We start from the raw sequence: 7,076 nt of genomic DNA, 5'->3' as shown, positions 1-7,076 counted from the left end.
GTTGATCCAGAGGCATGAGGAAGCCAAAATGGCCAGGTGGCATTCTTAATTTCCAGTTCAATGCAATCAGTATTGTGTCTCCAGGTGGGAATGTTCCTCCCTTTGGGACTAAGATCTCCAGACCCACAGAGCATAGGGTAGCAGGGACAGAAAGCAAAATTTTTTGAGTGGGTCACTAGGGGTAATAGTGAGTGGTACCACTCCTATTTCCACCCCTTGGTTCCTGGACCTATTGGAGAAACAGAACCATATATTGGACACTGGTTTAGAGCACCTACAGTCTCCTGGAGAACATTGCCCCAACACATCAAGGTATTGACACCTAGCTGGCATCGTATTTGTGTTTTTAAGAGGCCATTCCATTGTTCTATCAAGCCAGCTGCTTCAGGATGATGGGGAACATGGTAAGACCAGTGAATTCCATGAGCATAAGCTCATTGCTGCACTTCATTTGCTGTGAAATGAGTCCCTTGATCCAAAGCAATGCTGTGTGGGATACCATGATGGTGGATAAGGCATTCTGTAAGTCCACGGATGGTAGTTTTAGCAGAAGAATTGCATGCAGGGAAGGCAAATCCATATCCTGAATAAGTATCTATTCCAGTAAGAACAAAACGCTGTCCTTTCCGTGATGGAAGTGGTCCAATGTAATCAACCTGCCACCAGGTTGCTGGCTGATCACCCTGAGGAATGGTTCCATATTGCAGACTCAGTGTTAGTCTCTGCTGTTGGCAGATTGGACACTCAGCAGTGGCAGTAGCCAAATCCATCTTTGTAAGTGGGAGTTCATGTTGCTGACCCCATGCATAACTTCCATCCCTGCCACCATGGCCACTTTGTTCATGAGCCCATTGAGCAATGACAGGAGTACCTGGGGATAAACGATGGCTGGTTTCCACTGAACGTGTCATCGTCATCCTATCCACCTGATTGCTAAAGTCCTCCTCTGCCGAGGTCACCTTTTGGTGGGCATTCACATGAGACATAAATACCTTTACTCCTTTGGCCCATTCAGAGAGATCTATCCACATTCCTCTTCCCCATACATCCTTATCACCAATCTTCTAATCATGCTCCTTCCAAGTCCCAGACCATCCAGCTAAGCCGTTAGCCACAGCCCATGAATCTGTATATAATCACACATCTGGCCATTTCTTATTCCATGCAAAGTGAACACCCATATGCATGGCTCAAAGTTCTTCCCATTGGGAGGATTTCCCTTCACCACTGTACATTAAGGAAGTCCCAGAAAGGGGCTGCAGTGCCACTGCTGTCCACTTTCGAGTGGTGCCTGTGTATCGCGCAGAACCATCTGTAAACCAGGCACGAGTTTCTCTTCCTCAGTCAACTGATCATAAGGAACTCCCCATGATGCCATAGGTACAGAGTGGGACAGGGAAGGTAATGTGACTGGAGTGGAGACCATAGGCATTTGGGCCACTTCCTCATGCAACTTACTTGTGCCTTCAGGTCCTGCTCGAGCCCGATCTCTGATATACCACTTCCATTTAATGATGGAGTGGTGCTGTGCACGTCCAACTTTATGACTCTGTGGGTCAGACAACACCCAGTTCATGATGGGCAGCTCAGGCCTCATGGTGACTTGGTGGCCCATGGTTAGGCGTTCAGTCTCTACTAAAGCCCAGTAATAAGCCAAAAGCTGTATTTCAAAAGGAGAGTAGTTATCTGCAGAGGATGGCAGGGCTTTGCTCCAAAACCCCAAGGGTCTGTGTTGCGATTCACCAATAGGAACCTGCCAAAGTCTCCAAACAGCATCTCCATCTACTACAGACACTTTAAGCACCATTGGATCAGCCGGATCACATGGCCCAATTGGCAGAGCAGCCTGCACGGGAGCCTGAACCTGTTGCAGAGCCTTCTGTTGTTCTGGGCCCCACTCTAGAGAGACAAAATCATAAGGATGGGCTTCCTAAATTGGTTCTCCAGTTGAAGACACTAGTGACCCTGTGTCTGTTAGTAAAGAGGGCCCTGCTAATCAATGGCATGAGGTGGCAACATTAATATGGGAAATAGCACCACCAATAGATCAAGTACTTGTGAGAAGTGACACTCTGGGTGATCAGATATTTGATACTTTTCTGCAATTTTGTCAGCATGAGGAGTATAAGGAAGCTGGTTGGTTGGTCCTACTTACACTAGACAAAGTGGTGAAAGAGCAAGATGAGCTCAGAGCTGCTGAGTCTTGGTTTAAGTGCCACATAAAAGACCTTAGTGCTTCCAGTTGTGCTCTGAAAGAAAGCCTTATATCTTTTTTTTTTTTTTTTTTTAGGATTTGGGTGAAGATTTAAAAAGCCTTATATCTTCTAGTAACAGAGCTAATATTGCTGAAAACGAAACCCAGAGTCTTATTGTAAGGGTGGCTGAATTACAATGCCAATTGAATTGCCAATCCAGAATGGTGTCTGACGTTAAAGTGAGGGCATTGATTGGAAAAATATGGGATCCTGAAACCTGGAATGGGGACATATGGACATATAATCAGGAAGATCAGGATATGAAGCCTGTAAATTCTGTTGAATCCCTCCCATCTGAACGGATTACTGTAAAACCATTATCCCCTCCCCCTCAGTTTGATGGGACTAGCCAAACTGGTCCTGCTGGGTCATTGCCTGAGGTAGAGGCCATGGAAGACATTCCTGAATGCTCTCAGGAACTACCTCAACCACCCATTGAAGATCTGTACAGGTGCCAAGTTGACAAGGGGTGGAATTGTGATGGTTATGTTTGTATGTCAACTTGGCTAGGCCTGGTTGAGTGGCTGGGCAGCTGGATGTAGTATTCCTCATGATGAGAATCAACTCCATGGTGGAATCTACTATGAGCAGCTGAGTAGCTGCCTTTGGGTATGTGGTCTGCTTCCTGTATATAAGGAGAAGCCTTTGGGAATGGTCTCTAGTTTATGGCACACTTGGACCTTGCATGTAGCCGTGTCATTGTTCAGCAGCCTGCTATGCTCTGCCAACTTTGGGACTTACAATGGACTTAACTTAATGGCTTGCTGTGTGGTTTGGTAACATTGGGACTGTGCCTTTTGACTTGTGAACCTTGGGGTTTCTCAGCCTCAGCAGCCCGAATGAAAAAACGCCTCTAGCCCCAGTGGGCCGGGAGCAGGAGGCAGAGCTGGACCCCAAGGTTGAGGGGCTTTCACCCAGCCCCTAGAGCTTGGCACTTTGAACTTAGACTTAAAGCCTCCAAATTGTAAGAATAAACTCCTGCTTGTTAAGGATGTCCCATTTGTGGTATATTTCTTGTCAGAGAGGCACTAGGTAACCAGAACAGTGGTGTTCTCAGGTTTTTGCCATAAGCTCCTGTCTGCACAAGCATGTGTGGCAGACACCAAAATTGTATTTGAACGCAGATCATAAAGGCTTAAAGGAGAGTTAGACTGCGTTCTGTAATTCAGACATAGCCTGCTGTTGCTCAGGCCCCCATTCTAATATGGTATTTTCCCTAGAGGTTTTATGGATGACAGCCAGCAATATCCCCACATGTGGATTATACGCTATCCAAAATCCAAATAAACCAATCAAACTTTGGGCCTCCTGCTTAGTTTTGGGGAGAGGCAGCAAAAGCAACTTATGCTTGGTTGCCCGTGGAATGTCACAGGAGGTTCCTGCCCAAATTATTCCCAAGAATTTCACCATTTGGGCAGGGCCTTGGATTTTTGCTGGATTTATTAACCAGCCTCTCTTGGTTATATGGGCCACCACCATTTTCAAATCTGTCATAGGTTTTCCATTTTTTGATATTAGCATAATATTATCAATGTAACGTGTCACCATACTGGAGATCTGCAAGTCTCTTCTAACCAAGTCCAAGTCTCTTCTAACCAAACCATGACATAAGCTGGTAAATTCGAATAAAACAAGCAAAGTACATTGAAATCCTTCCCACATGAAGGCAAACTGTGATTCCAAGATTGGGATCAAGAAAAAGGTATTTGCCAGATCAATCACTGTGAAAAGGACATGGTGGCAGCATTGTCTGACCCCCTCTAACTCCACAGGGGAAGACAGGAAGACAGAATCACCATCAGCAGCATCAGCCCATGGCTGATTCCTAAAGGTGGAGGACAGACATGCACAACCTTTCAACCTTTTTATCAATTCTGACACCAACCATCCCTTCCACAGTTCTCTCTACCTCTCTGCTGGATTCCATAATTTGTTGCAATGGCTACACAGAAGTCAAAATACTCATGATTATGGGGTTTATTAGGGAAAGAAAAGGTTACAATTCAGGTTCAGGAGCACTCAGGATACAAGTCTTCAGCCAGGGCATCTTCCCTTCAGTCATGGTCACAGGCACACCTCTCTTTGGCCTCTAGGCCTGTCCTCTGCCCTGCTTGTGTAAATGTCACAAAGCTCTTTTAGCTCTGCCAATAGGTGCATCCCATTCTGCCAGTCTGTTTCATGCCAATTTCTTGGTTCCGCTACCTCTGTTGCTCCCTTTTCTCTGCTGTCTCAGCATAGAAATCTCAGGTGCAAGGGCATGCTCCACTCCTGACTTCTTCTCTCTTGATGGCAGTAACATCCTCCCTTTCCACCTCTGGGATGGCTCATTTTAAGCTTAGCAAGATGGCAAAATTGTCCAATCCCCACCTTATTTCCATAGTCCCACCCCCACAAGAGTGCCATGTACCTTATTTACATTATTGGCAAACTACCCAATCCCTTTGGTGAGCCACAAGCAACTCATATTTGCCTAGTCCCACCCAGTCATCCAGTGGGTGTCACAAAGACCATGGCTAGAAGAGCCAAATGAAGTAATACACAGCACAACAGACCACCCCCTGGCTCTTCTAGCTATTGGCCCTTTCATACTTGAAAGATTAACTTCCCCTTCCCATGCTTTCAGCACATAAGTCAGCCACTTCATGACTCTATCATCCCTGGTTTTAGATAGCCAATGTCTCAATCACTATCAAACCAGTATTCTGAGGACACAAACATGAGATGTTTCTTGATCTGAAGAATCTTCTGTTCTGGTTGAAACTTTCAGCATTTATCCATAATAAGCACAGTGCAGAGCAAGCCATTAAATTACAGGATTTACATTAGCTCACAATGTCAAACATCTTTCTCTTCATTCAGTTGGAGTCTGGTCAGCTCGTCCTTAGCCATTCAAGCTAGGTTAGGAGTGCCAGCTGCAAGCAAGCTTGGGAGTTCACACACCTCCCTGCACTTCAAACCAGCCAGCCCTTCCTTTCTCATCCCTAGCCTCTGTGGGCTAGTCAACAGATACCAAACTCAGCCATTTCTTCACTGCTGCACCTCCCCCATGTCTACTCATCAAATGGAGTCAGGTGGCCACTACAAGCAAGCATACCAGGCTGTCTACTCACCAGCTCCCTTTAACTTCCAGTCCTGGAAGGGATTTTTCTGATGGGCATCTGTCATTTTCCTGCCTCAGTGAACCTGAAAACAAACCTCAACATTCAAAAAGCCAAAGTTATTATTTTTTATTTGCAGGTCTTCCTTCAAATGCAAATCTGCTGTTTTCTCAACAGTTCTGGATGTATATTCATTTCTTTTCAAATGCAAATCTTCTGACTCTGAATGTTTGGTTGAGGTGTAGGTTTTCAACCTAAGCCCCCAATACTCTATACACAGGACTACAGCATTGAAACAAAAAGCCTGTGTTTCTTCCAGGCAAATTCTAGTTACCTTTTAGCATATCCAATCCAGTATTGGCTGAAGGTGGAGTTACATACTCTCTGTAATCATACCCAATATTCATTTTTAACATACAACTAAGTAAAAGAAACATTCAATATCCATAGTACATTCAGATAAACATATAACCCAAAACACATAACCCTTGTTAAAACATTCTAGTTTCATCTTCTCTTCTCCACACCTTGACTATCTTCCCATCCTCTGCATATAGCCTTGGGCTTCTGGCTGGGTAGAACCAGAAGACCCTGGTCCCCTATCAATCATCTTATTTAATCAGTCTAGCTATTGCCCTAAGCCATTCCAGGTGTGGCTTTCTCCTGCTAGCTGCAGCACAGTATCTCCTACATTCCTTTCAGCTATTATAGGTAACAACAACAAAAATAACCATCTAAGAATCAAAATTTCATTCCCATGTCCCTTTCTTCTTTTTCTCACAAAGTCTCATGCTTTCATGAGTCTGGAGCCTACAGTGAATCTCACTTCTGACACCAATTGCCAAAAGGGCAGGGGGCAGTATCTTTGGACCTCTTCAAACTTCACTAGGGGGAAGCCGAATCATAGCCCAAGGCTGATTCCTATGAGGTAAAGGTCAGATATGCCACCACTCTCCAACCTTTTTTTTTTTTTTACCAATTCTAACACCAATCATCCTTCCTATAGCATTCTTTACTTCTCTTCTGGGTTCAATAATTCCTTGCAATGGACACACAGAACTCACAGACAATATTCACAATTACAGGGTTTATTAGGAAGTAACAGTTTATAATTCAGGTTCAGGAATGCTTAGGATACAATTCTTCAAGCAGGAGAGACTCCCCTCAGCTGTGCCTGAAGGCAGTTCTCTCTTCGGCTCTTAGCCTCTTGACCTGGCCTTTGCCTTGCTTGGGCAAGTGTTACAAAGCTCTCTTAACTCTCCCAATAGGTGTACCTCTCTACCAGCAAGCTTTTTGCCCAAAGACACTCAGCTTTCTTGCTCCATGGGCTCGCCAGCCTGCTGCTCTGTCTCTTGCTCATCTTTTGATTCTACTGCTGCTGCTACTTGCTGCTGCCATCTCTCTGCCATCTCAGCACGTGGATCTTGGGTCCAAGGATATGCTCTACTCCTGGCTCTTCTCCCTTGATGGCAGTTAGATCCTACCCTTTCTGCCTATGGAATGGTTCATTTTCAGCCTTGTGAGATGGCAAAAGTGACCAATCCCCACGTTAGAGTTCCTCATGCCTTATTTCCATGGTCTCACCCCTACAAGGGTACTATGTACCTTATTTATATTATTAGTAAGCTACCTAATCCCCTTGGTAGGCCACAAGCACCTCTCATTGAATAGTCCCATTCAGTCATCTGGTGAGAGTCAAAAAGACCATGACTAGAAGAGTTAT

The sequence above is a fragment of the Orycteropus afer genome, unplaced genomic scaffold (assembly GCF_000298275.1).
Source record: "Orycteropus afer afer isolate SDZICR_OR568_19922 unplaced genomic scaffold, OryAfe1.0 scaffold00010, whole genome shotgun sequence".
Lineage (NCBI taxonomy): Eukaryota > Metazoa > Chordata > Mammalia > Tubulidentata > Orycteropodidae > Orycteropus > Orycteropus afer.
Note: the sequence above shows the minus strand (reverse complement) of the source record.